We start from the raw sequence: 27778 nt of genomic DNA on the forward strand, positions 1-27778 counted from the left end.
TGATCACAGCTATGCATGGTTACAGTGAGACTGCATGATCATCTCCCCTTTTGTGGACACAGAACCCCAAAGATTAAATATTCTTTGCCAGGAGAGGCAATATTTATTTAGAAGTTTTTTTTTTTTTCCGTAGTTTTTATGTTCAGTTACTACATTACTATAAGCTCCCTAATCTCTGACTGTGTTGCATTTCACTAAATGACTGCTACCTACTTTAATTACTCCGACTTGTTTCAGACTAATTGAATTTTTGCTCCACTGCAGGTTTAAGAAATCCGTGTCTAATTCTAGCTCTGATGCATGGCTCCAGATATTGGTCTCAACACACTGCAGTTACACTTAACGAGGTAAAATACCTTAGCTTTGCCTATTAATAATTCACCATGACATTAAGAGAAGCCCCTATCTTATGTTAAACAATAATGTAATGTTTAACAAGGTTAACTTAATAACAGGAAACTGGGGGACTTGTCTCTGACCATGTACCTTCTGTTAAAATTATATTTAGCATCACTGGGCCAGGAAGACTGGAATGCATAAGCAAATAGTCTCAAGCTCTCTACTTATTTTGATTTTTAGAGAGACATTACAAAGCTTGATCACTTCAAACTTCGACCTCTTGCATGCTATTAAAAACTAAAAAAACAGGAACATTTGAAATGCAAGTTTTCAAAATTGCTAAATGTGACTAATTGAAACCAAAGCTATTCAAAGCCTGAGGGGTAATAACTAACACAGTATAGAGAAAAGCAGGCAATTATTGTGTAAATAGATTTGCAGATCTGCACTGTGAGGCATGATAAGGTTACACAGAGAACAATCCCTGAGTACTATGGCTTCAGCCTCTCTATCATGTAAAGCAGTAGCCTATGACTGCTAAGCCTGATACCCTATAACCCAGCCCCTGTCACAGGAGCTGCTTGGAAACTGGTATGTAGAAAAAAAGTGGTTTTCCACAGAGGATTTTGCAAATTGCTCTTCTCACTTCAGAAAGGAAGACAATGAGATACAGAGCTGCTACTGGGTCATGGTGATAAATGTAAATTATGTTCATTCCACATCTCATTCTTATTCCAACATGAGTTAAAAACCAAACCAAACCAATACAAAAAACTTCTGAGACAAATTGTTTGATTTTGAAATTCAGGGATAGTGTTGTTATATTTTACTATATGGCATATTTTACTTTCATGGCAGAAACACTATGTCACCTTCACTAAGACTGTTGCTAGATTTACTTGACACGTATGAAGTCAGTCGCTATCCCATTTCTGGTTTTGAGGATCTCAAACTGTTTTTATTAATATCCTGAAATTCCATAATTGTGCTGTAGGTTACTCACTCCTTTCATTCAGCAGATTTATCTGCTGTTTTCTGCATGTTTGCCATCTCTGCTTCCTCACCCAAGAGCAGCTTTCCACAGCAAACTTATCTGAGGAAGAAAAGACTACTCTTCTGCAATGTCACCACATGGCCCAGTTCATTCAATCTAATACCATCTTTCTTGAAAACTTTAAAAAAGTTTAAAAAACTTTAAATCATTACTTGATGGTAAAACAAGCTTATTGGAAGTGAAATACTCTCTAGATAAGAGTACCATCTAGTAGTATTCTTAGGGAACAATGTCCTCCATCAAACTGCTGATTTCCTGGGTTGTCATGTCTGAGATCAAATCCTTCCAATTGTGCCGTGCAACAGCAGAAGAATTGCTCAGTAAAAACTGCTGTATTGCAACATATCTCCGTGCAGCACAACTATATTTGATGGGCACCAGCACATGCTTAAAGAAAGACCTACCAGGAGGTGTGGAGGAAGAGAAAATAAATGGAATGAAAACAAGAAAGAAATTTTAGAAAAAAGAGCTGATGACCAGACTGAGCTGTGAATGAAGAAGAAAGGAAGTGAATGAGGAGAAAGCAAGAAGGAGTGACTGCAAGAGAAATGAAGAGTTCTGCAAGAGTGTTCACCTGGGCTCTTTGAAAAATATGAATGTATTTCTACAATCTCTGGATGTAATGGCAATTTATATGGTTTTCACTTCTCCTGACACTTCTTATTTTTCAATGAAATAATTTTCATCTTTTCTGTTAGAATTGAAGTGAATAACAACAAAATGAATATTCCTAAAAGTTTCTTTGAACACCAGTGCCCATTCTAACCCCTCACCTTCCTTTTCTCCACAGAAAAGAAACCAAACAAACACATGATCTAAACCTCCTAAATAAAAAGCCCTCAATTCTCTCTATTAGATCAGGCCAATTTTAATTTTGTTTTGAACTGCTTCTTTGAAGTAGTGGAACATTTCCACACGTCTTATGAGGAGCGGCTGAGAGAACTGGGGTTGTTTAGTCTGGAGAAGAGGAGGCTCAGGGGAGACCTTATTGCTCTCTACAACTATCTGAAAGTAAGTTGTGGGGAGCTGGGCATTGCCCAGGGAGGTGGTGGAGTCGGTGTCCCTGGGGGTGTTCAAGGAAAGGTTGGACGTGGTGCTTAGGAACATGGTCTAGTGCATGATATTGGTGGTAGGGGGATGGTTGGACCAAATGATCTTGGAGGTCTTTTCCAACCCTAATGATTCTATGGTTCTGTGATTTCAAACAGTAACAAAAATATTAAGAAAGTTTCATGCAAATAAAAGAAAAAAAAAAAAAGGTTTTCTGCTTAGTTTAAGTAGCTGTCTGTGTTATTCCATGCCAGCCCATGGAGACATCGATGAGCAGTCCCTAATGTTTCTTGCTTATTAAACAAAAGTCTCAAAGCATGGAGTGACTTGAGGATCTGAAATCTCACCTCCAAAAGTCATTCAAACATTTCATTTCTTATATCCTGCTGTCATTTACTGAGACTTGATCGCCATAACTTCTTTGGAGGAGGTTGAAATTATTTATTTAAAGTTACCTTTCATTCCCTAATTAGGAATAGTAATATATTCAATTTTTCTATAGAGATTCACTCTGTAGATTGCTATTGCTGTTTCCTATGCTGATATTTATGGTGTGGATATTAACTTACTTCCCTCTTTCCCTGTCATTCTTTTGTTGCTCAGTTCTGCAAAAAAAGCCATGATTTTAGGTCTAGGACCCTTGACAAAATTCCGTGATGGGTCTGCCTCCAAAAGGTACGAGATTCAGATAACACCAGCAGGATTCAGGTATTTATCTCAAGGTAAAGCTTGTTTCAGAGGGTCTGAAACCACTGCAAATCGCATTTTTTTAGGATTTCTGTATTTTTGCCTATGATCCCTGGTGAATACAAGTCGTGCAAACATACAATGGAAAGAAATTACATGAAGTAAACAGTGAAGGGGATGTATTACTGAACTCCTGGGACCCCTGGAGTCTGGTGTCCGGAACACCAAGTCCCTGCTGTCTCAAATGAGTTGGCAGAGGCACAGCTCAGCACCATGCAACAGCTGCAGCTTTCCATGGAGTCATGTCCTGGGGATTTGAGTTGTCTTTGTGTCTCCATCCCTACCCTTCCCTGCTTGCTGTATTACTAAGTGCTTCCCCCATATCTCCTCTCCTCTCCTTAACATTAACACTTCTCCCTCAGATCTTACTGTAGCTTATGTTCTGAGATAGACACACATCACTCTTTTCTTGTTGTTTCCTTTTTTTTTTTTTTTTTTCCTTTCAGCCTAGTGCAGCACTTGGTTCCCCTTCAGCCTCTCTCACTTTTCTCATCATATTCTTCACTTTTCTGCTGTTCAGATCAGCCTCTCTGCTGTCAAATTTTCTTAGGTTACACTGTATTGTTTTCCTCATCTTCTCGTCTTTCTTTAGCTTCTTCCTTTTGCTGGCAGTGCCCAGCTCCCATTCCTCTGAACAATTCCAAATGCAGACAGGCAAAATGGCTCATGCAGTCTTACAGAAACCTCCTAGTGGGTCTAGCAGGAATTGATGCTGTGATGACACACTATGGTGCTGTCCTCCTACTTGAAATGAATATTGGGAGATGCTGAGAAGCAATTCTTCCATACAGCTTATAGAAACTATCCTAACCTTGATCAGCTTTTTTTCTGAATTTTGCAAGAAACTGTCACTTCAGGACTGACTGTTCCAAAATCATGAGAGTCAGTTTTGCTCCCTGTTTGATGAGAATTAACACTAGAGCACTGTACCCTATATATAATATATGTTATGTAAGAGAAGTAATGGAAATTGTTTTGAATGAGAAATGCAGCATATCTGTGAGTGGAGCATCACATGTAGTCAGTCAAGACTGAGGTGCTCTGTCAAACCATGTGTTTGCCTCTGAAGTGAATCAGATCCATCTGAGAAGAAATTCTATTTAGTAAGTATAAAGAATTGTGTATTGTGAGGTTACATTGAAGGGATAATAATAGAACAGCAGAGAAGTGGCAATATTCTGTATTAGAAATGACAGTGCTGAGGGGAAAGTAAAGTGGTATCCTTACCTAATTTATGTATATATAGTAAATAATTATATTAAATATAGAATGTATGTAATATATGTTCATTTTTTTTCTCATAAGCAAATTACACCAACAGAGCTGCTGTGCTCATTAGCAGTGGTACGACCAGGTGGGAAGGTAGAAGCAGAATGAGAGGAATGAGAGGAACATCTACCTAATTTTCCTTTACAGAAATTTTTGTTTCTCAGCTGATCCAAGAGTCTGAGACTGAACAAAGCCTCAGTGACACCACGCTGATTTGCAGATGTAGTGTACCCCAGTCATATATTCCTTGTGATAATCTTTTAGAAGTGTATGGCTCAAAGGCACATTTCACAGCTTCTTGTTCTCAGTTACTCACACTGTAAGACTGTGACTTCAAAGGGACATCTAAAAGGAAATGTTTGGAGAAAAAAAAAGAGAAAAAATATCTATTGTGTTGTGTCACCCCTGCCTTTTTTTTTTTTTTTTTTTTTCAGTTCATGATATAACAGGCTTAGGATACTTTGGTATAGCTGTTTCTCAGTAGGTTATTTTTTCCTTCTTACTTTACAAAGAACACACACACACAAAATTGACAGTCAGGGAGAAAATTGTGTGATCTTAATCCACAGGCAGTCATCTTAAAGTGGCTTGTCAAAGTGCAGGCAGGTGACTTTCCTTGTATAAGCAGGCTCTTTGGGACAAGCTGGAATGATATCCAAGGTAGTGACTCTCAGGCTTTTTCACATCAGGACTCATAAAGTAAATAAGGAGAGTCTCTGAGAGTTGTTGGTGTCCTTCCAGTCTTTAGGCAACATCTCTGAGATGATGTTTCCTCCTATTTCTAGGTGCAAATGATGTTCAGTTCTAATTCAGTCAATTTCAAGATTTTAAAGTTGTTATCCATAATACCAATGTCCTTCACTTAAATGAAGTCCTAAATGGCTTTCATGAAATATCTTAAGTATATATATATACACTTTATATATATATATACTTTATATATATATATACATATATAAAATATTATTTGGGGGGGGATGTGGGGGGGAGGGGAAGACAGACAATGTAAAAACATACATAAGTTAGGATTAGATTTTTTAATATATTTTTAATGAGTTTGGGATCTTTGTGTTTTAGTCTGAGAAATGCAATGCAATGATATTGAATGGTTGATACACAGAATGACACTGAATGGTTAAAACGCAGACACTTCTTTTTTTGTAGGGAGAGGTAATGGAGAGGTTTACAGTCAGGTTAATGTTTAACCTCCTAGGCTTTCTAATGTTATGGTTAGAAAATGCCCTTTAAATTTAATTATCTGCTTCTTTACATTTACTATTTCACAAATGAGCATTTTAAAATGTCAGTCATCTCTCTTTACAGACGTCTATAACAATTTTGTATCCACTCATAATGATGCTGGTCCTCCTAAGTAAATGTCTCTCAGCCCACCATGCCATTGACAGCATCATTTATTCTCTTAATTGTCTGAGGTTTGCATAATTCAGACCATGTAATTCAAGGGATAGTATGTTTTCTTTACCTCTCTACACATTACAAACAATTCAAATCTTAACAGATTGTGATTTTTTCATCTAAATGATTTTCATCTAAATGATGACCATTTTAATAAACCAAGTAATAAAACTCTTGGTAGCTATTTTGTATTGTCCTGAGAAAATAATTATTCCAGAAAAAGATCTAAAGTAAAAGTTCATTCTATGCAGTTATTAATGTTTTGACAAATAGAAAATAAATCTCAGGAAGTAACTTAGTTTGGATTTTACATAAGATACAAAATATTATCTTAATACCTTGTCTTAATACCAGCTTAATAACCTGCTGCCAGTACATTTTCTATATTGTCATATCAGTTTCTCAGATATTTGGAAGAACAGGTAACATTATTATTATTGTTGTTGTTGTTGTTGTTATTCCATGGGGGATTTTGTGAGGGTCTGCTGTTTCTGAAACAAGGTGCAACAGAAACATGAAAATGGCACTGGCTTGACTGTGTAATAAGGATGGTCCTTACAGGAATAGATGGCAAGGAAATATTTATCAACACAGCATCCAATACTTATCAAAATGGTGTCTAACTGCCTGCCTCATGTTACCAGCTTACAGTCCATGCTGACTGTCATCATTAGCTAGGTGGTCAATGGAGAATGACAGCACAACTAGGTAAAAAATGCATATCTTCCTAATTCTCATACTCCTGCATACAGGAATGAGATGCTTCCTGGGGGCCTGGGAACCCTCTGCTGAGATGGAAAGGAAAGAAAGACTGGTACCATGGCTGCTTTATTTGCTCCAACAGTCTTGCTTATGTTTCTAAGACCTTACACAAGAGATGTCTCATTTATACAAAGAAGCTGGAAACAGGCAAAGGACAAAAAATGTAAGGGATGTGGAAAAATACAGCATAATTCCTTACTTACACATTACAAGGAAGTGCATTAATTCTCTCTTTTATTACCTTCATGGTAGGTATTACAAATATGTAATCCATGTAGATCAAAGATAGCATAGTTGAATTATATTACATGTGCAAATAAGGTCAAGCACCCAAAAGATGGCTTTCCCAAATAACACTATTATTCTTGGTAACAAGACAAATATCTTTTCTAGCTACTCCTGCTGGGTCTTGTGATTTACTTTATTTATACCCCATACTTTTGCACAATCTGTTTATAATGAAACATGGCAACACATTTCGTGATTATTTTCAACTACTGATTTGGCAAAAAGACAAAGAGAACTGAACTCTTACATTTTTCCTGGGAAAATCTCTCCTTGCTGCCTTGTAGTCTTCACAGGTGAAGGAAGTTTGATGCTCCACATCAATAACTCAGTGCTCCAGACAGTGAGAAACTGATGCAATTTGCCCTGAACTAAACAGAACCAATATGCTTTAAATTCCCATATAAATACACATGGACTTCAAATGCAAATAGAAGTTTGAGACATTCCATTGAATTTGTCATGGCCCTGTTGCCCATAGATTGAGATACCTTCTGTTCTTTCAATACTGGAAAAGAGGGTGATTTCTGAGAACAAGTAAATAGCAATCCAATGTATTCTGATACAAAGAGTGTATAGGTATTTGGCTGGGAATAACAGCAACATAATAAAAGGAGGAAAAGTTCATGGCTTTCATACTTATGTTTGGCTTTCATAGTTATGTTTTGCAGTCTCCTGTGGTCAGAAAGTGGTTTAATCTGCCTGTGTTTGCTATTGTCAGTATAAAAGTCAAGCTTATATAGTAAATGTGGAGGGGTGAGCCAAAAGCTTTTATTTTACAAGGACATGTACAAGAAGTGACAAGGTGTTTCAGATTTTACTTTCTGAAAATGAAGCTCAGAAAGCAATGTTTGGGGCTTGTAAGCAAACTGACAAAGGTATGGATGATAGGGAATAACAAGAAGTTTAGTGCTTCATTTTAGATAAACTGTTCATATTTAGGATACGCACATATGACTGTCTTAAGCCTATGAATTCAAGAGTGCTCACGGCAATGTGTCATTTCTTGTTCCTGAACAGCCAAGACATGCTGTTTGGGGCTTCACCTCTTTCATCCCCTTGGAGCCCAAGAAAGGCAAGTAGAAAGTCTCCTGGGAGAAAAACTAGATGAAAGCTTTCTTTCATATAGAACATAAAAGAAAACTTGAATGAGAGATTGTTGTGAATAAGCTGTGCTTGTCTCCCCCTGTCCAGGTAGTTTAAAATCAGGACTGAGGTTTAAAAAGTGTTTTGAATGTGAGTATATTTCTAAATGCTTTTGTCAGCTGTGAAGGAATCATCCCACATGATCTGGCCTCACCACTCTGAGTGGGTAACAGTGTTCTGACTCTGATAGGTCTGTTTCCTTCAGAGTGAGACATTGGTGATACAAGGCAAGTGTTTGCTGGTGAAATTTCCTTATTTATAGAAGCCCTTTCTCTTTCCCTCACCAGGGCCAATAGGAGCACTAACAAAGTCTGTTTCTGTCAGGCACCCTGCATGGATATCTGTGCCCCAGAAGCGCTCTCCTTGGTTTCCATGAAAATCACTCAAAAGTGAGCATCCATCTCCACCCAGGCACAGCCTTTCCTTGCCAGCTCAGCTCTTGAGACTGCAGTTAGGTAAATCTCTCAGACTGCGGATTTACCCCTGTGTACTTTGCAACAGGAAGCCTTGGGGAAGGACCTTACTAACCAAATAGGCGCCTCTGTCCCATTCATTGAACTTCAAAGATTGGGTCTCATCCCGCTTGACATTAACATGGTTTGTCATTATCTTTGGGGCCAATGGACATCTTCTGTCCTGTGGCTTTCTTTAGTACTTGCTAGCTCCTGATATCTTAATTTGAACCGAGCATGGTATGATGAGCTACTGTGCAGTTTCACTGAATTTATGAGTTTCAGCTGGGATTGTCTCTGGTGCAGCTGGGCAGTGCCTGGCACAGCAAGTTCCTTACACTGTCTGAAGCCTCTTGCTATTACTGAAGTAACAATTAGAGAATAATAGTGTTCACAACTTGTAAGTCATAGCAAATGTATACGAAGAGATGTACCCTACAGAAGAGCTTCATATGTACTTGTCTCAAACTAGAAGTTTAATTACAGTTCTTAAAAACATCCATGACTTGTCTATTCAGAAGATACCCATGTGCCTGTTCCTCTCATTTGGCACATGTAGAAAATCTGTGAACAAAGAGCAAATGCATCCTAATGTTAGATATCTGTCAACTGTTTTTTTTAAATATATTTTATTATTATTACTATTATTATTTATTTATTTTTCCCCACGTGATGGGAAGGTTCTCTTGTGCATTGCATATTTGATTCTATTCAGATCAGCTAACACTGTCCTAATTCAGCACTGTTTCCTTTAAAGGCAACTCTTTCTCTTTTTCTTTTTCTTTCTTTCTTTCTTTCTTTCTTTCTTTCTTTCTTTCTTTCTTTCTTTCTTTCTTTCTTTCTTTCTTTCTTTCTTTCTTTCTTTCTTTCTTTCTTTCTTTCTTTCTTTCTCTCTTTCTTTCTTTCTTTCTTTCTTTCTTTCTTTCTTTCTTTCTTTCTTTCTTCCTTCCTTCCTTCCTTCCTTCCTTCCTTCCTTCCTTCCTTCCTTCTTCCTTCCTTCCTTCCTTCCTTCCTTCCTTCCTTCCTTCCTTCCTTCCTTCCTTCCTTCCTTCCTTCCCTTCCCTTCCTTCCCTCCTTCCTTCCTTCCTTCCTTCCTTCCTTCCTTCCTTCCTTCCTTCCTTCCTTCCTTCCTTCCTTCCTTCCTTCCTTCCTTCCTTCCTTCCTTCCTTCCTTCCTCTTACAGCCCTGAAAATTTTTTCCTATTCTATTTTCTTGGCTATCTCCTCTTAGCCTTCTATTTTTTATTCAAAGACCTGTTATAACACCAATAGTGACAGTAGCTGCCCCAGAAAATACAAAAGGTGGTTACAGATAACTGCTGTTAAAACAAATATTTTTCCTGCTTCCTTAAGAAGAACCTTTACAGCCAAAGATAGAAAATCAAATCTCCACAATGTCTGAAAAGTATGATCTGTCTATCTGTGCATGTGTTTGTATGGAATGCAAATTTATATTCTATTGTAGTTTTATAATTTCACATCCTTTTTGTCCTTTACTGATATATTTATTGATATAGTTTATCTGTGATGCATTGTTTTACTGTTTATATGTCTTCTTGTCATAATGAACACAATGAGATTTGGACAGAACTTTGAATATTAGACAAAGGATAGTAAATCCAATATATTCCAAATTATATTAGCTACTTAACAGTAACCAGTGTTTCCACCAAAAAGTGCACACTTGTTGAGTGTGAAGCATCTCTGATGTCTGTTTCTCTGTATTGTTTGTTTTTGAGATTCAGAGAATTAATCTGAGTTCTGTCTGTACCTAACAAAGCTCTCTGTTCATGAAAAAAATACACAGTATTTGCTTGCATTAGATTCACCTAATCTAATCTGCAAACATGCTATTTTTGTACAAGTTTGTGTTCTTAAGAATGAGTTAAATATCAGGGTGATTATGAAAACAGCAGCTGACAGGAAAATATTACAGAAATTTTGTGAAGTGAGTTGTGAATTTCTACACATCAACATTGGCAATGAAAGCCTGCCTTGGAGAGTGCTGAGAGCAGGGGTCTACTGTATAGGCTACATTACTCATCCAAACTCCAGTATGAGTCTGAAGTCCCATGGTAAATTGCTCTGAAAAAATCAATAAGTCAAAACCCCTGTGCATGCCAATAGCAAAACTTCTGTTGCTCTTGGTATGTTCAGGATTTTTCTACCAAAAACCAACCAATCATGCAGAATTGATATCTGCGAATAAGTCCTGGTTCATTGTTTTATTGGATCCAGAATTATATTCCTGTGTTCCTTACTGTAAACTACCCTGGGATAATGTTTTCTGTTCATCACTTAGGGGAAAAGTCTTTCTCTAGCACACACTTTGTAACATTCATAGTGTCGAACCAAGCGCTTCCTGCTTCCAAAAGATAGCACTCTCCTTTCTCACCTTAGCATAAGGTCATACAAAACTACTGAGGGCTGTGACTGTTGTCAATAAGTTGTCAGACATAAGTTCAGGCAAAACAAAACTGCAAAGCAGAAGGCTGGGTTGAGGGTTGAGGCTCAATATGCTCACGGGTATCCCAGAGCTGTACATGCAGTCTACTTTGTAGGCTTTTTTTTCAGGAGTATTTAGTGGACAATGCTTGCCCACTTTTAAGCACCTGCTGCAGATCACCCAGCAGGCAATTGCATTATGTTTATGGTCAAATGGATCTCTACATATATAATCATTTTAAGTCATAAAGTAATGTGGAATCCTTAGCTGATAAAAGCATTTTGTGAATGACAGAGGATAGCAAAAACACCATAACAAAGGACATAGTAATAAGATTATGAACAGACATGATAAACAGCAGAACAACTAAGGAATAAAATTCCATCTTTTTTATTCACCTGTTCTACAGAGAAGATAGGGAGAACAGACATGCCTTTATAAATTGGAAATTAAAACTGAGGAAATAGCTGCAAGGAGCAGAACTACTGGAATGAAATGGAAGAGATCCTGGCAAAAATAGGGCCATCTTACTGCAAACAGAAGGGAGAAAGAAACTGCATAACTACCATGGGCAAGTGTTTCTCTGAATTAAAATAAATAAATAAATAAATGCTGAGTGAATTGGACAAAAGAACAAATAAATAACAGGAAAATATTCTGAACTCCCTCCCCCCCCCCCCCCAAAAAAAAAAAAAAGGGAAAAAAAGGAAAAATAATATTCCCTGTAGTAGAATCATCACTACTAGATTCTGACTTTTCTTGAGCTCCTTTATGCCACCCCTGTAGTGTAAAGTAATGGAAAAGCTGCCATGCAACTAAATATTCTTTCCCTGCTGGAAAATCTCTGGGTGGCATAGACCTAATGTTTAAAAAACACTTAAAAATATGAATAACTTCAAGATACCACAGGTGGTCACTTCTAATAGCTTAACACAAAGGGCACTAATTAAAGTCCTCTCTGTGTAAAAGGAAAGACACAGAGGCAGTTGTATATATAAGTTTTACTCAAAAAAAATCAATGGAGACTACAGGAAATTTCTAAGACACATGATGGATTGGAGATTGGTTCTTACAGTTCAGTCACTGAACCCATACAGAGCAGGAGAGGTAATGCAATATTCCCAGGGGCAGCTGTGCTTTGCCCTGTACCTAGCAGAGATGTCTAGTCCAAAAACGTTTTTGTCCAGTGGGAGATGCATCTTAGAAAGCAATTTGAGAGCAAGCCATAGGTAGGTCCAAAATCAGGAATGGAGGATATACCATTTGATATCCTGAAAAGCACAGCACATGAGGGGATGTTAAGGGACTTGTTTGGCATAGAGGAGAGATGGCTTTAGGGTAACCTGATAGAAGCCTGCCAGAACCTACAGGAAAGTTATTGAGAAGGTAGAGCCAGACTTTTTACAGTGGTGCATGGTGGGATAATGAGAAATAGGGGTAAGGTTTTAATGGGATTTAAGGAGAAATTATTTCATCATGAGGACAGTAAAGCAGTGTACAAGGTTGCCTTGAGATGTACAACCTACATCTCTGGAGTTTTTCAAGCTTAAATGGGTAAAATCCTGAGCAACCTGGTCTGAGCATGACACTGACCTTGCTTTGTGCAGGAAGTAGGAAGTGGAGATTTCTAAATGCTTCTTCCACCTGAATTGGTGCCTCTGTAGTTATGTGATTCTAAGATACGCAATGAAGTTCACATGCACAATGGGTCAGGGAAGCAGGAACACATTTCCTCTTATTTAATATGGAGTCAGAAAATACAAATGCAACCCACATAATTGTACATAAAACAGTCTAGGAGTCTGGAAAAACATGCTACAGAGAAAAAAGGAATCAGCATAATGCAGATCCTTGGCTTCTTACTCAGAGGGGACACAGAAATCAAGGCTACCACAGTATTGGAGCTGCACTGTAACTGTCCCAGGGTTTGCTCAGGAGTACTCACCAGCCTTTAGCCTCCATTGCAGGATATATGCTAATTCCTAGGAGCTGAAGATAACAGATGGCCCACAGAATCAGAAGCAGCGTCTACTTGTCCTGATTTCCGTATCTCTGACCTGTTGTTGATTACCAGTTGCCTACTGCAACCAGTCTGAAAGAAAGGGCCCCCCAGGATGGATATAAAAGCCCGTGGAGGGTGATTTTAAGGAGCACAGATCAGAATCACAGATCTGCCTCACTTCCAGAGTTTTCCTGGTGCAAGATATAATGTGAGCAGGATATCTATGATGGTAGCGAATCTTTATGCTGGTGATGCTCAGCCACAAGAGTAACTCCTCAGGTACAACAGCTCAAATCAAAGTAAACGATCTTTAAGCACGGGTGCAACAGACCCTACATTTGCGCTTAGCCCTTTTTTCTTTCCTTGCCCTACTGCAAGTTAACATACCTGTTGTAATAAAGTAAATGGGAAGTTCCTGAACTCTGTACTGTCTTCCAAACAAGTACTAGCTTATGTATAAGCTAGAGAAATGACTAATTTAGCAGGCCTAATGGGCTTACTGGTGAATAGGATCAAACAGAGCCAACCCTCTCCATCTCTATTATATTATGTGCATCTTTTCCCTCCCTTCCAAATTACTTTTATCAGTAGCAATGACAGCTGTCCATCTCTGGTCCCAAACATACAAGCATTGAAGGACCAGCTGTTTCCTCTCCAAGTATAATGGCCTTGACATGAATGCAGTCTGCAATGATCATTTAGCTTAGATGCATTTTCCACTGCAAAGGCTCATCACAGAACCATTGAGATTGGTCACATACAGTTCAGCCACAGAGGCTTGCAGGAAAGTAGCCAGGCTTGTTGTATTATCATGTGAACTGTTAACATGATTCTTCTGATTTTCATCCATCAACAAATTGGATGAGGGTATACAGATTCACTTCATTTATATTATAGTCCAAAAATGATACTGATGTTCAGGGAATAGTTACCTCCATAATTAGTTCAGCTCTGATTACAGCAAAGGCAGATTAGAACCCTCTCTCTCTCTTTTTTTTTTTTTTGACTATCCTAATAGTAACAGAAATATAACCTGCAAAATACTTGAGAATGAAAGGACTTGCAGGGTGTATCAGGACAGAACCACTATATTAGAAGGGCTGATGACGTTGACTACAATGACATATAGCTTTAAAGGAACAAGGATTTTGAAACAAAAGCAAAGACAGGTTAAACTTGTCTGGAATCAGTTCCTGTCCCTGAAAATTGTTGGTGCAGCACATCACCTCTAAAACCAAAGTCACCTAAGGCACCTGAATACTAATGTCTATGGCATGCAGTTTCTCCATTTCATTCTTCCTTCTGTGGATTTTATCTTTTTCTCCCACTCCAAGTTTCTCTTACAACTGAGACTTGAAAGATCTACAGGGCTTGGGTGGTTTCTCACTCAGAATTGCACAGTGCCAGGCAGAAGAGGTTTTCAAAACACTAGAACTTCAAAGCATGCCACAGTTCAAGGTACTGGATGGAGTGGGATGTATGCTCACTTTTTGTTTTTTTGTCTCTTTTCAGGCTGGACATCTAGTGAAATGGGCTTTCCTATTGATACACAAAGCCTCTGCTTGCTGAGATCTGGTGAGATTTTGGGACACATCTCTGATGGTAGACATTTCTGTGCCTGCTTTTGTAGGCATACATAACTTTTGCTAAGGGAGGACAAAAATACTCAAAGATAAAGGAAAAAGCAGGGTTTGAGAAAGGAGTGAAGGAAAGTAAGAGGATTCATTTAATGCAGTGGAGCTGAGCTAAAACCTGGATCAAAGCCTTGAAATGATACAATGAAGTTGGTGTGAGCCTGGCAGATCTGGCCCAGGTAAGACTGTTAAATAAGAAGTGATTCATGCTTATCATTTTACTTCCCCTTCATCCTTATGAGTGAAAGGTAAGTGAGCCCTTATTCCATATTGCTATGTTCAGTGAAACAGTAAATAAGGAAGTGTTGAGATCCAGTTGTAATAACAAGAACTGGCAAGAGCCTGACAGATTTGCAATGTTTTCCCTACAAACAGCAACAAAAACCAAGAAGCCCCCAGCTGCCATCTCCATAATCTCTTCCATCCTTACATATTATTGCCTCACCTGCTGTGAAATGAGGGACACGGGCGCTTTGATAAATGGATTGTAAAGTTGTTGCTCTTCACTGTAGCTTCTTTAAACATCCTCGTATTCTTATCCAATATGCAGCTTTGTAACTTCTGCCTCAATTTAATTCCTAGTGAATCACCACAAGGGGAATTCAGCCTCCTGCAGAGAGGGTTGCTGCAGAGTTGTCTCTTTTCTCCCAGTCAGGGCAAAATTAGGCCATTCACACACAGTGTTTGATTAATTTACTGGAAGATAGAGCCTCACAAGTCCTGCTTTTAAAGATGAACTTCCAGCCTGTACCACAGCCAGATTCTAGTATCTCTCAGCTTTTCTATGTGTTAGATATCTATTCTGCTTAAGCATTTCTGTAAGCACCATTGAATGATTATATACATTTTTAGATACACGGATAATTCAATATCTGGTCCTAAGCTTGAAAATAAACCTCGTGCTGTCAGTGGGTCTGCTTGTGAGCAGAATCACATTTCAGACTGCCCCAAAGAACCTGTGTAACATATAGTATCTATAAAAGTGTAAAATGGAAGTGTTCTGGGACATTTTCATCTAGTAAAAAAGCATCGAGGAATATCAGAGGGAAGATATTATGGGTAAAAAAAAAACAAGCAGGAAAATTATCCTAGTTTTTCAAATCAGATTCTAAGTGAAGGTTTTTACCACATAACTGTGTTGTTAGTTTAACTCACTTTTTTAGTATTTTAATTCATCTTTAAACTGTGGAACTAGCAAACAATATTAGCATTCAGCTTTTTCTGTATAGTGAGAGAATATTAATTTTGTGTATTTTCAGAAGAAGGCTAGTTAATTATTAAGTTTTCATTTTGAGGAGCCATTTGAATATTATTGTAATAACAGACACTCACAAACCCAGAGAAGATTTTTCTCCCTGATGACAGCACATCTCAGACAGTGTTTTAAGAGGTCAGCTCATGACTCATCCAGAAGACAACTTACCTCATTACTTTATGCAAGACTTTTCAATACTTTTTTTTTTTTTTAAATGAGTCCTTCATAAGATAACTCTGATGAAAACAAAGATTTAAATCATTTTTATGTTATTGTATATTCACATCTAATTCTGTATGTTGTACAGGTGTTTTAAAATGCAGTTTCTTCTTAAAGCTTTTCCATTGCACTTTCATCCTTTGTCAGAATTGCTAATATGTATTTAACTAAATCTTATATTTCACTAAATACTTTTGAAATTGCCTGAGATATTATATGAAGAATAAAAAAAAAAAAAACAACAACAAAAAAACCAAGGTAATCAATTGTATCAATGTTGCTGATTTCCAGATAAGAAATCATAATGTTTTGCTATTCCAGTCCTGAAGAAAGGTAAAGATCATTGCTTCTAGAGGAGCTGCATCTATCCATATGGAGACAGCAACATGCAAAGGTGGTTTCCTTCACCACTCACAGTGTAAGTGAATCTTGTCATACATTTCCACACACCGGAAGGGGCTTATAGATTTAACACCTCAAAATCATGATCTTGTATTTACCAGATCTCATTTATTTTGAGAAAGTGGTCTCTGCAGGGCAGCTACTGTGGAAAAAAAATGTCTTTCTATAACCTTAAGTGTTATCTAGAATGACAGCTTGCACTAGTGACTTTCTTTCCTACAGCATCATGTGATCATTTTACCTGTCTTGCCTCTGTACTTTTATCACTGAAATGTTTTATCATAAATTATATTTGGTTGGAGTGGTCTGGTGTATACTGAAATCTATTTTTTACCACTATTTTTGAGAAGTATTCCTCCACTGCCTTCCTGACAAAGTTAAGTTTTCAGCTGCTATGCATAGTGTGTCAAGCAGCCACTGGTGATGGGAGAATAGCATAAAAGATGGAGATAGGAACCTGATGGAAAGAGTGTGAAGAATGATTGTGTCTCCATAGGACAGAGAGAGGTATGGGATGATTCAGTGCCAGATATGCAGCAAGGAGCCTGAGCTTTCTGGAGAAGGGGAGCAAAGTTATGGTAAAGGGGTAAAGAGTGGTAATCTTGGGGTGAACAGAATAAAGAAATGATAAGGGATATGCTAGACGACAGAAGAACCAAAGTAGGAATATAGTAGAAGAAAAGGAAATGAAAGAAAAAAAAAACAAAACAAAACAAGAAATAGTGTAGTAAAGCAGAGCTGAAAGCTAGAGATCTTATGATACACATAGCAGAAGAAATAGGTAGGGAAGAAAATAAAGAGTGAGACAAAGCTTTAAACTAGATTTTTAAAGTATGTTATTGGCTTATGGCTAGTTTGTACAGCTAGCAGAGTATGCTGTTATTTCTGATTATAGAAAGGGTAGTGGATGATAGTTGCACAGATGAACAAATGCATAAATCCTTCCCTTAAAAAAAAAAAAAGAATAAAATAAAATATTAATAATAAAAAAGTTAATCCCAAACCCCTAATTGTGTTATTAATATCAAGATTGCAAATTCAGTTAAATAAATTAAGAATTTCTGGAATCAAAGCTATTTTCACATCCTTAAATCAGGCTATATGTAGACAGACACGGTGACATTGTGCTATGGATGTTTCCAATATGTTAATACTGAGGAACAGAGCAACCCCAAGGGAGCAAAACTTAGGTATACTGGAACTGGTACTGGGAGAATAGCTGGTATTTATGTAATAAAACTCTAGGTCTATATCCAGTATGATGCTTGCATTGTAGAGACTATCAAGACCTAACTTTTCATCATTACTCATTCACAACATTTGCTGCCTTTTAGAAAAGATATTGCAAAGCATAATGAGCCACACAGAAGGAGAACAAAAATATCGCAAGGAATTTCTACCTTTCTTGATCAATTATAATATGTTTTGACAACACTGGGTTAGTAGTTTTTAGCACAGATACCAGATAGACTGTGTCATCATTAACACCTCTCTTTTGCTTCAAAAGATCTAGCAGGGAACACAGTTATGGAAAAATTCCCATGAATGTCTATACATTCTAACTCATTAATTCATCCACTTTCATAACTGGTCCTGTGATGACATTTGAAAGAACTACAGAATATATTCTAAACACATTTGCTTCCCTAAAGATTGTTTTATGCAAACTGCAGTGTGTTCCATCATTTGTACCCACTAAGCTGTGCACTGACTTTCTGTTCTGTCATTTGCCATCCTCCCTGGAGATTAGCAAAGATAACTTCTTTAGGATTTGAAGACTCCACAGGGCTGCTTTCAAAGTAGATTTTTTTTTTATATATATATTTTTTTTTTCTCATGGCCGTTTTTTCTACTCACAAGAAAAATCTTTCCTTCTGGAACAAACTTTTGAAACACATCCTGCCTGATATTTGCTTTTCCTCTCAGTCTCTGCTTCCAATTTTATAGACATTCAGGAAATCAAAAGGACAGTTCTGAGACCTGAATTACTATGGTGCTTAAAAGACGTTTAAGAATTGTCTTGTCAAATAGTTAGTGTTCTCTGGTTTCAGAGCATTTTCCTTGCATTTATCTGCTATTTCTGCAAATATTTGTACAAACTTTCTGAAGAGCTCTCTGAGTCCAGCAAAAAGATCCTACAACCAAGAGCTCCAGTCTGTCTCTTGTAACTGTGTCTGTCTCTTGTAACTGTGATAGATGCTGTGTCTCTAGTTCCAGTCCTCCATAATTAACTAATGAACTAATCCCAATGAATTAAGGCAGCTTATTTATTTATTTATTTATTTATTTTGTTTTAAAAATGATACTCGTGCCTTATATTTGTTGAACTTTCACATCATACTAGTGCTTTTCAAACACTTTTTCCACCTGTTACTGAAACAAGTAAACTGAGGCACCAGATATCGGAGGGAATCTATCACCTGTAACCCTCTCTTATCTGCAAGCACATAGCAGCAGCATTCAGCAGTGCAAGTAGCGTTCTCTGATTACTGACCCACTCCCTTAGATCTTTGTCACATCAATTGACAAATGCCTAGTAGAGAACCACTAGGTTATTTCCTCTTTCCACCTCCACAGGCCTTTCATGTATTGTATGAGCCACGACTCTACCATCCCTTGCTCTCCTGTTATTGCTCGCCAGTCTGCCAGACTGTGCTGGGAGTCTACCAGCTGAAATTCCTCAACAAATTCACTGTCTACTTTCTCATGTTATCTACTACTTAATATGTCAGAATGATTTGAAACTGGTTGTCTTATCAAAGTGCTCTTTACTTTGAACAGTCTATGTCTACCACAGATCCTATTCATTCTTCGCTTATTCACATATTTGATATATTTTCAGGGTCTCAAGTGTTACCCCAGATGATCATCACTTTGTGTTACATGTTAAAAAAATATTTGATTTCTGCCTGGAGAACAACTTATTGCACTTTTGTTTTAAAATCTTTTATTTTTATTATTTTTTTGACACTTGTATTATTTCATTCCTTAACACTGTTATAAATACAAGAAACAGCAGGTTAATGTACATCTTAAATGGAGAAACTCACACCTGTATCTCATCCAGGTACTTTTTTAGTAGCCTCCCATTACTGTGTGACAGAGACTACTTTGTTTTGGTTAAAGGGACCTGGTGTAAGAGCAGCTTCAGAAGGAACAGAAACTGCATCAGAAACTCAGTGAAGAAAGGGAAAAAGACGGAAGCTGTATCACCAGCCACCAGTTTCTAATTTCATGGCAACACTGATGATGATACACTATGCGCAAGAATAAGCAGGTTAATTTTTTTTAGTGCATTTCCATGGGACGTATGAGAGATTTTCATTCATTCCAGTCTAACTTTTTTTCAGTATGGTGGATTTTGGAGTCAACAGAAAAGAATCCATTCTGGATGGTCTCAAGAAATTGTAGTGTGCTGCGTTCTTCATGCGCCTTCAAGCATGATTTTGTATATTTCAGCAATGTGGTACTGCCTGTCTTCAGAAAAATCCAGGAAGTGGTAATCCATGCTCATTATTACTGTCAGTGCCACATATCAGTTTATGAGACAGTCAGTATAAAATTGGAGACACACTGATATGCGAATAATGTCTGATAGCAGTTTTGACCTGTTAGGAACAGCTGACAAGCATCTAGGACTCCTGAACTCTGGATTTGGCCAGCACACCTAGTTCTGTTGACTTGCTTTTCTTGTTTGACAGAACTGCATACAAAGCTTTACAAATTGGAATTAAAAATACTTTCAATTTTATCTGGAAAGAGGGGAACATATAGGGCAGGACATTGCAAGTGAGATGTGTGATGTATGCCAACTTACAAGAGATTTCCTCTGTGTTGGGAAGCAGGACTAAGCCTACTACATTTATCCTTTAAAATCACTTCTGCATTGAAGGTAACAGTGATGATAATTGCCTTATGGGTATTTTCAAACTTGTGAAGGGTGAGAAATGAACAGTCCACTTTTGTGATGTTTCATGAACCTACCCAGGGTTCTCCACTCTGGGATAATGCAACTAAATTATAGGAAGTAAAAAAAATAAAGAGTAAGAAAATGTGGAAGTCAAAGTGAAGAGAAATCCGGAAAAAGTCCTTGCCCATAGATAGGAATAAAAGCTATGCATGTAGAATGGTATCATGACAGAGGAACACAAGCCTAGCTATGTCAGCACACAGTTCAATATCTGTCTGCTAGCAATAGTTACTGGTTAATTACTACAGAACAGCAGAAGGATAGAAGAGAGAGGTTTCATAATTAGACTGGCTGATTTTCAATAGTGGTACCTAAGTTAGCAGCCTTATCTTCAGTTTCAAAATGCATAAAGATAAAGAGGTCCTTTCACAGAGATTTGCACTTCAGAGCTCTCGATTAACATCCCAAAGCCTTTCTCTCCTCTCTCTTAGGGTTCTAACCCAAGGACCTCAGCTAGGTGTCTGAAGATGTGAAACATGAATCCTCACCATGCCAGAAAAATAATTACAGAATCGTAGAATGGCTTGGGTTGGAAGGGACTTTAAAGGTCATCTAGTTCCAACAACCCTGCAATGGAGATGGATACCACTCGCTAGACCAGGTTGCCTAGGACCTCATCCAACCTGGCCTTCAACACCTCCAGGGGTGGGACAGCCACAACTTCTCTTGGCAACTGGTTCCAGTGCCTCACCACCATACGAGTGAAGAATTTCCTCCACACATTTAATCTAAATCTCCCCTCTTTTAGTTTAAAACCATTTCCCCTTGTCCTATCATTTTCTGCCTGAGGAAAAAGTTTCTCTTCATCTTTTTTATAAACCCCCTTTAAGTATTGAAAGGCTGCAATGAGGTCTCCCCCAAACCTCCACTTCTTCAGAATGAACATCCCCAGATCTCTCAGCCTTTCTTCATAGAAGAGGTGCTCCAGCCCCCTGATCAACTCTGGAGAACTCTTCTGGACCTGGTTTACATCCTTCTTGTTCTGGGAGCCCCAGACCATGCCATTTAGTCTCTGCTATCCAGTTGTATCCTAGGGAGCATTTCAGGCTCTCATCTTTGTCTCATCTCCCTTCTACAACTAATTGTGCAACATCATCTGGAAGAAAATGACAGTCAATCAAGTATGTTATAAATACTTTGAAATGAGTGGTGTAAACAGTATGGCAATGAAACTGGCCAGCCAGCCTCCCTCGTGAAATGCTTTTTATTATGTTCAGCTGCAAGTGTCATTTCTCTAATGCTGATGATTTGTCTTGTGCTGGGTTACAAATCATATCTGCATACACTCATGGTCTCTTGGGGATAGAGAGACCCAGCAGTGACCAGCTCATGGCAAATAAACTGTGTCATAAAACTGCAAGGGTTCCCCTGTAATTTATTCGCCTGACTTTTTGTTTTGTTGTTATGGAGGAGAAAACTGCAACTGGATGTTCCTCAAACACATTGCCTTGGCATGTCAGGCTGCCATGCATCACTTGTTTGAGATACTAGAGCAATAGCAGGGGGACTAAGGGTAGGGAATAAAAACTATGGTATAATCTAAACAGTGTGCAGTGGTGACAGTTAAAGGTAGATATGGGAAAATGAGGTTTAACTGCTCCTTAAGAGACCAGTGTAAATTTGCTGGTACTCCATTAGTGTAGTAAGTTACACCTGGGAGGGAGAAAGATATATTTATGTGTTTTGTAAAGGGCAGGGGAACAAAGAAATGAGAAAAATTCAAGGCAATGCTGTAGAGGATAACAGTAGAAATTTCTATGAAAGCAGTTGCTCAATTTCTCACTCTGAGTCAAACAGAGGCAAGAGGTCAGTGAACACAGTGATGGCAGCTGTGGTGACAATTTAGTGTCTATTTCGATAAGAAGCAAAGTGACTTTGACCTCTTCAGTCTTTTGACGTGAAGAAAAAATGCCTTGATTTTTAGCATTTAAACAGTATCTAGTTCTAGAAAGGTCAATAAACCTTTCTGGATAATATATTTCAGAAACCCAAATCAAGCCATCTGTTTAATCTCAAATTCTAAAGCAGATACTTCTAAAACTTCACAACATTTACATCTTTTAATCCTGGCAGTACAGCAGGCAGAGGCTTTTTCCTGTTTACTATAGAAGAAGCTTTCCTTCTTCTTGTCTGTCTTCTGAATCATGAAAAGTTCCCTGCGAGAAAAGATTCAAACATTCCTCATTTCATACCCTGATTGAATTATGGTTTTCGCTACCTCAAAAGTTAGCTTAAAAGCTCCCTGTTGTACAACAAGTAAGTGATTAAATAAGGAAATAAGCAATTTAACTAGAAAGGAAAGAAAAACTGCACCACAATATTTACCACAAAGTATGCTAAGCAATTGTTTCCAATCTATATAGTGGCTACACCGAGTTAATATACTTCTCTCTAAACATTTCAGATTGAAATGTTTTTCACCTCTTCTGCATCTACCAAGATTTATTTAGTTTACCTACTGAGAGATCAGAGACTGTCACTGTTTACCTTGGAGAAAAAAAGGTACACTGTGATGTAGTGATCACATGAAAGACACTCAGTGTCAGACAGAGGTCAAATTGGACACTTATTTTGTCCCATCCCTCCCAAACAGGGGGACTTTAGAGAAATTTGAAACTGCATGGATAAGAATGTGATACAAGGAGATGGATTTTCACATCCTGCACACACAGCTGCAGAGCTCACTGACACAAGAGAAGTTAGGGATCAAGGACTTATGAGCATTTAAAACTGGTTGAACATATGTGCTCATAATAGGTATATGTTAAATGATCATAATACAAGGTTGCAATGTGAAGGAGGAGATGTCATGTTGGCCTTCTAACTCACTCACCTGTGTGTGTATTTCAGGTTTTAGGATAATTTCTAAGCAGTCTAACTTAAACAGATTTTGTTCGGTTGTTTTTCATCTTTGTTTTATTCTGTTTTGTAATAGCAACTGTTCATCTTAGCATTTATTTAGGAACTTCTGGTGTCTCTGATAAGATTCTTTGAAGCACTATTGGACAGGGCTAGAGAGAGGATTACAAAGGATTACAAAGTCATTGGGCAACACCTGTGTTCCCACAGGCCAAAAACGCTGTTTGGCTAGCATAAGGTGTGCTGGGATAACCCATGACTGTGCACATTTTTCAGCCTTTGTTACACCATTAGATCTCCGAAAGATGTCATTCTCTGTAAAAAAATATACTTGCCCACTGCAACATTGAGTGATCTAAGGACCTCAGATTGGTCTTACTCTGAGGATGAGGCAAGAAGGCTTGAAGAAGATCACATACTGGCTTTGTAGCTTAGAGTACTTACACTGACATAATTGCAATTATCAAGAGTGCTGAAAGGATGTGACCAATATATAATTTGAGGTAATGGTTGGCAATTTCAGTAATATGAATCATGAATCATTCATTAACTGAATAATGCTTTTAATTAGTTAACATTAATTTTAAGATGTTCCCTGTTATTTTATTGTGTAATTTAAGGTCACCAGCTTTATTTTATGTATGTTATAATTACATTGAGATTTATATGCAATTCCCACTAAACACAAATATATTATTTGCTTTAGCTCAAACAGTTTTTATACTTGGGAAAGAGACTATGGGAATGGTGGGGAGTCTTAAAGGTGCAGCCTGTGATGTTTTCCCAGTTTTATATGAAGTACCATTCCTCTGCTCACAGATCTGAGAGAGAGAAAACTAAGATATCAGAGGATGCAAAGCGCAAAGAGGATGCAAAGTTATTGGTACATCTGTCTGCTTGATGTTTCATACCCTCTTTGGCTGTAAATCGGCATGCTGCATTAAAGCTAGTACAGTCTTACTGGCTAAAAAAAAGGTGACAATCTGGCTTTAAGCAAGTCTCTATTCCTCAGTCAGTAAATTTCCAGGCTTCCAGCACTCATTCAGACACTGATAACTTCAAATTAATTGCAGTTCTTGCTGGTTGCTCCATCAAAGATTCCAAAGATTATGTGGCCCCAGGACATGTTCCCACTGTGTTGTGTCAGAACAGAACAGGGAGGCTCAGGCAGAGGGGCTGATCATTTCAGAGATCTGAGTAGGGTATCTTTTTTCTGCATTGACTTAATTTCTATTTTTCTTCCAGCATATCCAAATAAATAATTAAGAAAGTTCCCTCTCTTTTGCACAGTCTCATAGTTTCCATTTTAGTTGTATGTGATCTCTCTTTCTCTGGAGATAGTCAAACCCACACTTTGTCAACAGAGGAACAAAGGCAAAACTCCAGCTTCTCGAGAGAGCACTAAGACATCTTTAACTGCATAATAATTGATGCTTTTATGGAGTTCCAGATCATTTACTGATATCGAACACTTCAGTGGCTTAATCCTTCCTCACACAATGTGGAGACAAATAATAGCTTGATAGACTTCATCATTCACGAAAGGCAGAGCAAGCAAACCAGCATGAAAATATTTTAATTATATTTTGTCAGAAGGATATCACAGTACATGGAAGCACTCTTCCTTCACCACTTTCATTTGGGGAATTTATACAAGTCTAAACTTGTTTATTATTAAAAATTGCACTTGGGTTCAAGGAGCTGGACTTCTAGATGCTAAGAAAAAGAAGCAAGACAGGATCAACTATAAGAATGAAGATTGACAGAACACCACAGACTTATGAGAGCAATTCATTGTCTGAGATCAGGCTTAGAAAGAAAAACCTCTTAGAAAACAGTAAGTATTATGGGAAAGAAATTCTTATATTTCATTAACTCTGCTTTGTGGAAATTTAATATGGACCAAGAGTGTGAAGTAACACTGGATGAATACCAGAGGGATTATGTTATTACAGCAAAACTTTACATTAATGGATATCGTCCAGACATCTAGATTTTCTCCAGACTTTTCTCCCTAGATTTCCCAAAATACACTTCTAAACGACAAGCAGCCAGAGGCATACGTGGCACCTGATATTGATTAAGAGTGCGGAAACACACACACACATATATATATATATAGTTAACCAAATAAAAAGGTTTTGTCATAAATTAAATTTATTTGAGTTGAATGTAAGCTCTCTAAAGTCCACTGTGCTTCAGTAGGTTTTGGACAGGGATCTTGTGAACATTTGTAAGATAAAATAAGGCATACTGCAAAACAAGTTTGCTGGTCATTAGAATGTTCAACTTTTGCTTCTGAAAATATTATTTTTTTATGTGGTATAAAATAGCACTTGTTAAGGGTTGTAAAAACCACTTTGTCTCCAGTGCAAACCTAGTATTGTTTTTACGCATGAGAATTTGTTACTGGTTATCTTCTAACAGTGTGTCATGGTAAGTGCTGTGACAAAGAATCAACAATATTAAACTGGGGCAAACAATATAAGCAAACTTTTTAATCTTTCTTTCTTTCTTTCTTCCTTTTCTTTCTTTCTTTCTTTCTTTCTTTCTTTCTTTCTTTCTTTCTTTCTTTCTTTCTTTCTTTCTTTCTTTCTTTCTTTCTTTCTTTCTTTCTTTCTCTTTCTTTCTCTTTCCTTTCTTTTTCTTTCTTTCTTTCTTTTCCTTCCTTCCTTCCTTCCTTCCTTCCTTCCTTCCTTCCTTCCTTCCTTCCTTCCTTCCTTCCTTCCTTCCTTCTTTCTCTCTCTCTCTCTCCCTCTCTCTCTCTCTCTCTCCTTTTTTTTTTTTTCCTTGCCAGTTTGTGTTACAGACTGTAGGGTCCCTGTATTCTTGAAGTGGATTGTATTGAAGGAATAAAGATGAGAAGTACTTAACTGGCATTTGGTGCATGCTGGAAAAGGTCAATAGCTTGTTTGCCACCTTGGTTGCCATTGAATGTCTCAGACTGAGAATTAAATAAGGCATTTCCAAAAAGTGCTTAGAATTTGCTTTATTCTGTTGCCATTTAAAGCCTGTAACAAAGTACTCTTGGCATTTATGGTAGCACAGTGGTGGCAGGACAGAGTCTTGAAATTCTTCCCATGTTAAAAGCTCTCCATATACTTTACTGACAATAGGATCAAGCCCTAGGTTTCCAGCCTGATACCTTGTTTGACAATAATGTCTTCTGTAATCAGCCTATTTCCAAAAAATAAGAATGTATATTCCATGTAATTCATACAAACACAATCCTTTTTTAAATCTTGCCAAGCTTTTAGTATCAGTAAAATCTCCCTGCAGTGAGAAGCTCCAATTTAATTAAATGTTGCATGAAACTGTATTTCTTTTCCCCTGTTGTACATTTGCTGCCTATTAATGCATCCTGTATTATTGAACTCAAGGTAAACAGACATCTCTCTTTGGTGTTCTTTAGGCAATTCATTTGTTTTTATAACTCTATCATGACTGATAGAACTCTTCCCTTTTTAGAGTCAACTCTCCCAGCCTCTTCAATTCCTTCTTATACTGATGTGTTCCCTCAGTGCTTGTAGACACTAGACAGTAATGCCTCCTCTTTCTGTTTCTATTTTATTTTTTCCTTTCCTAAGGGCAAGAAAACTGAAAGCAAAAATGAGAGGGCTGAAACCACCGTGGATGAAACACTTCACATTACATTTTATTTATTTCCTCCCTCTTCAGTGTGTTGTTTCTGCTTTTGGACCACTTCTTGATAAACTGGACGCCCTTAATCATTAGTTTCTTTCCCTAGCAAGATTGCTTTGATTTCAAAATCTGTCAATGTACGTGGACAGTCTCAGGTGGGTCTGTATTTACCACCCTTGTATGTACTATAATTCATTTGGAGTACTTTGCAAACCTACGTATACTGTCTTCGTTAACCTAATCATTGCCATCAGCTAATTTTGCCAACTTAACATTTCCCTTTAGTCTATTGATTTTTTTTGGGGGGTTGCTAATATTTGTAACTAATTAAGAGCAATTGATCCAGGAGGTAGTCTGACCTTGTGCAGAGGTTTGATAATATTTTTGTTTCTATTTTGGCTTCCTGTCTTTTTGAGATGTTTTTTCTTTAATGGGATGGGCTCTGAGCAGAGTTGAAGGACAGGTATGAAGAGTCCTTTGCTTATGCAGGACATACATAAGCCTAGTCTTAATGCAACATGAGGACATTTAGGTACTTCAAAGCCTGAATGCTGTAAAACTACACATTGGTCTGAACAGCTTCTCAGTCAGAGAAATGTGGAAAATTAAGTTGTCTTCCTCTAAGGAATATTTATAATTTGTATTCAACCCACACAAATGAAATTTTTATGTCCTATTTCCACACAAAAGACAGTGGAAAATAATCTCAAATTGTAAATATTTCACTGCAAAATGTTTATTCTTTTGATCAAAGAGAAGAATATTAATCTCAAAAGGCTGATGTGTTTGATATTCCAAAATGTCCACAATATTTCTGACAAAGGTAAATA

General features: G+C 37.6%; 1 protein-coding gene across 13 annotated transcripts in view; it reads right to left on the reverse strand.

Moving 5' to 3' along the window:
- The window catches only part of CHRM2 (cholinergic receptor muscarinic 2), a 148673-nt gene that overhangs the window by 59764 nt on the left and 61131 nt on the right, over nt 1–27778 (reverse strand). For 5 of the 13 annotated variants that reach the window (XM_080552981.1, XM_080552985.1, XM_080552983.1 and 2 more), the window contains one exon: nt 7173–7293. The exons of the other annotated variants lie outside the window; for them this stretch is intronic. The gene's annotated coding sequence lies outside the window, so the exon portion shown is untranslated. The remainder of the gene's footprint in view (nt 1–7172; nt 7294–27778) is intronic. 13 annotated transcript variants of the gene reach the window in all.

The sequence above is a fragment of the Anser brachyrhynchus genome (genome assembly GCF_964034855.1).
Source record: "Anser brachyrhynchus genome assembly, chromosome: 1".
In the NCBI taxonomy this organism is placed as follows: domain Eukaryota; kingdom Metazoa; phylum Chordata; class Aves; order Anseriformes; family Anatidae; genus Anser; species Anser brachyrhynchus.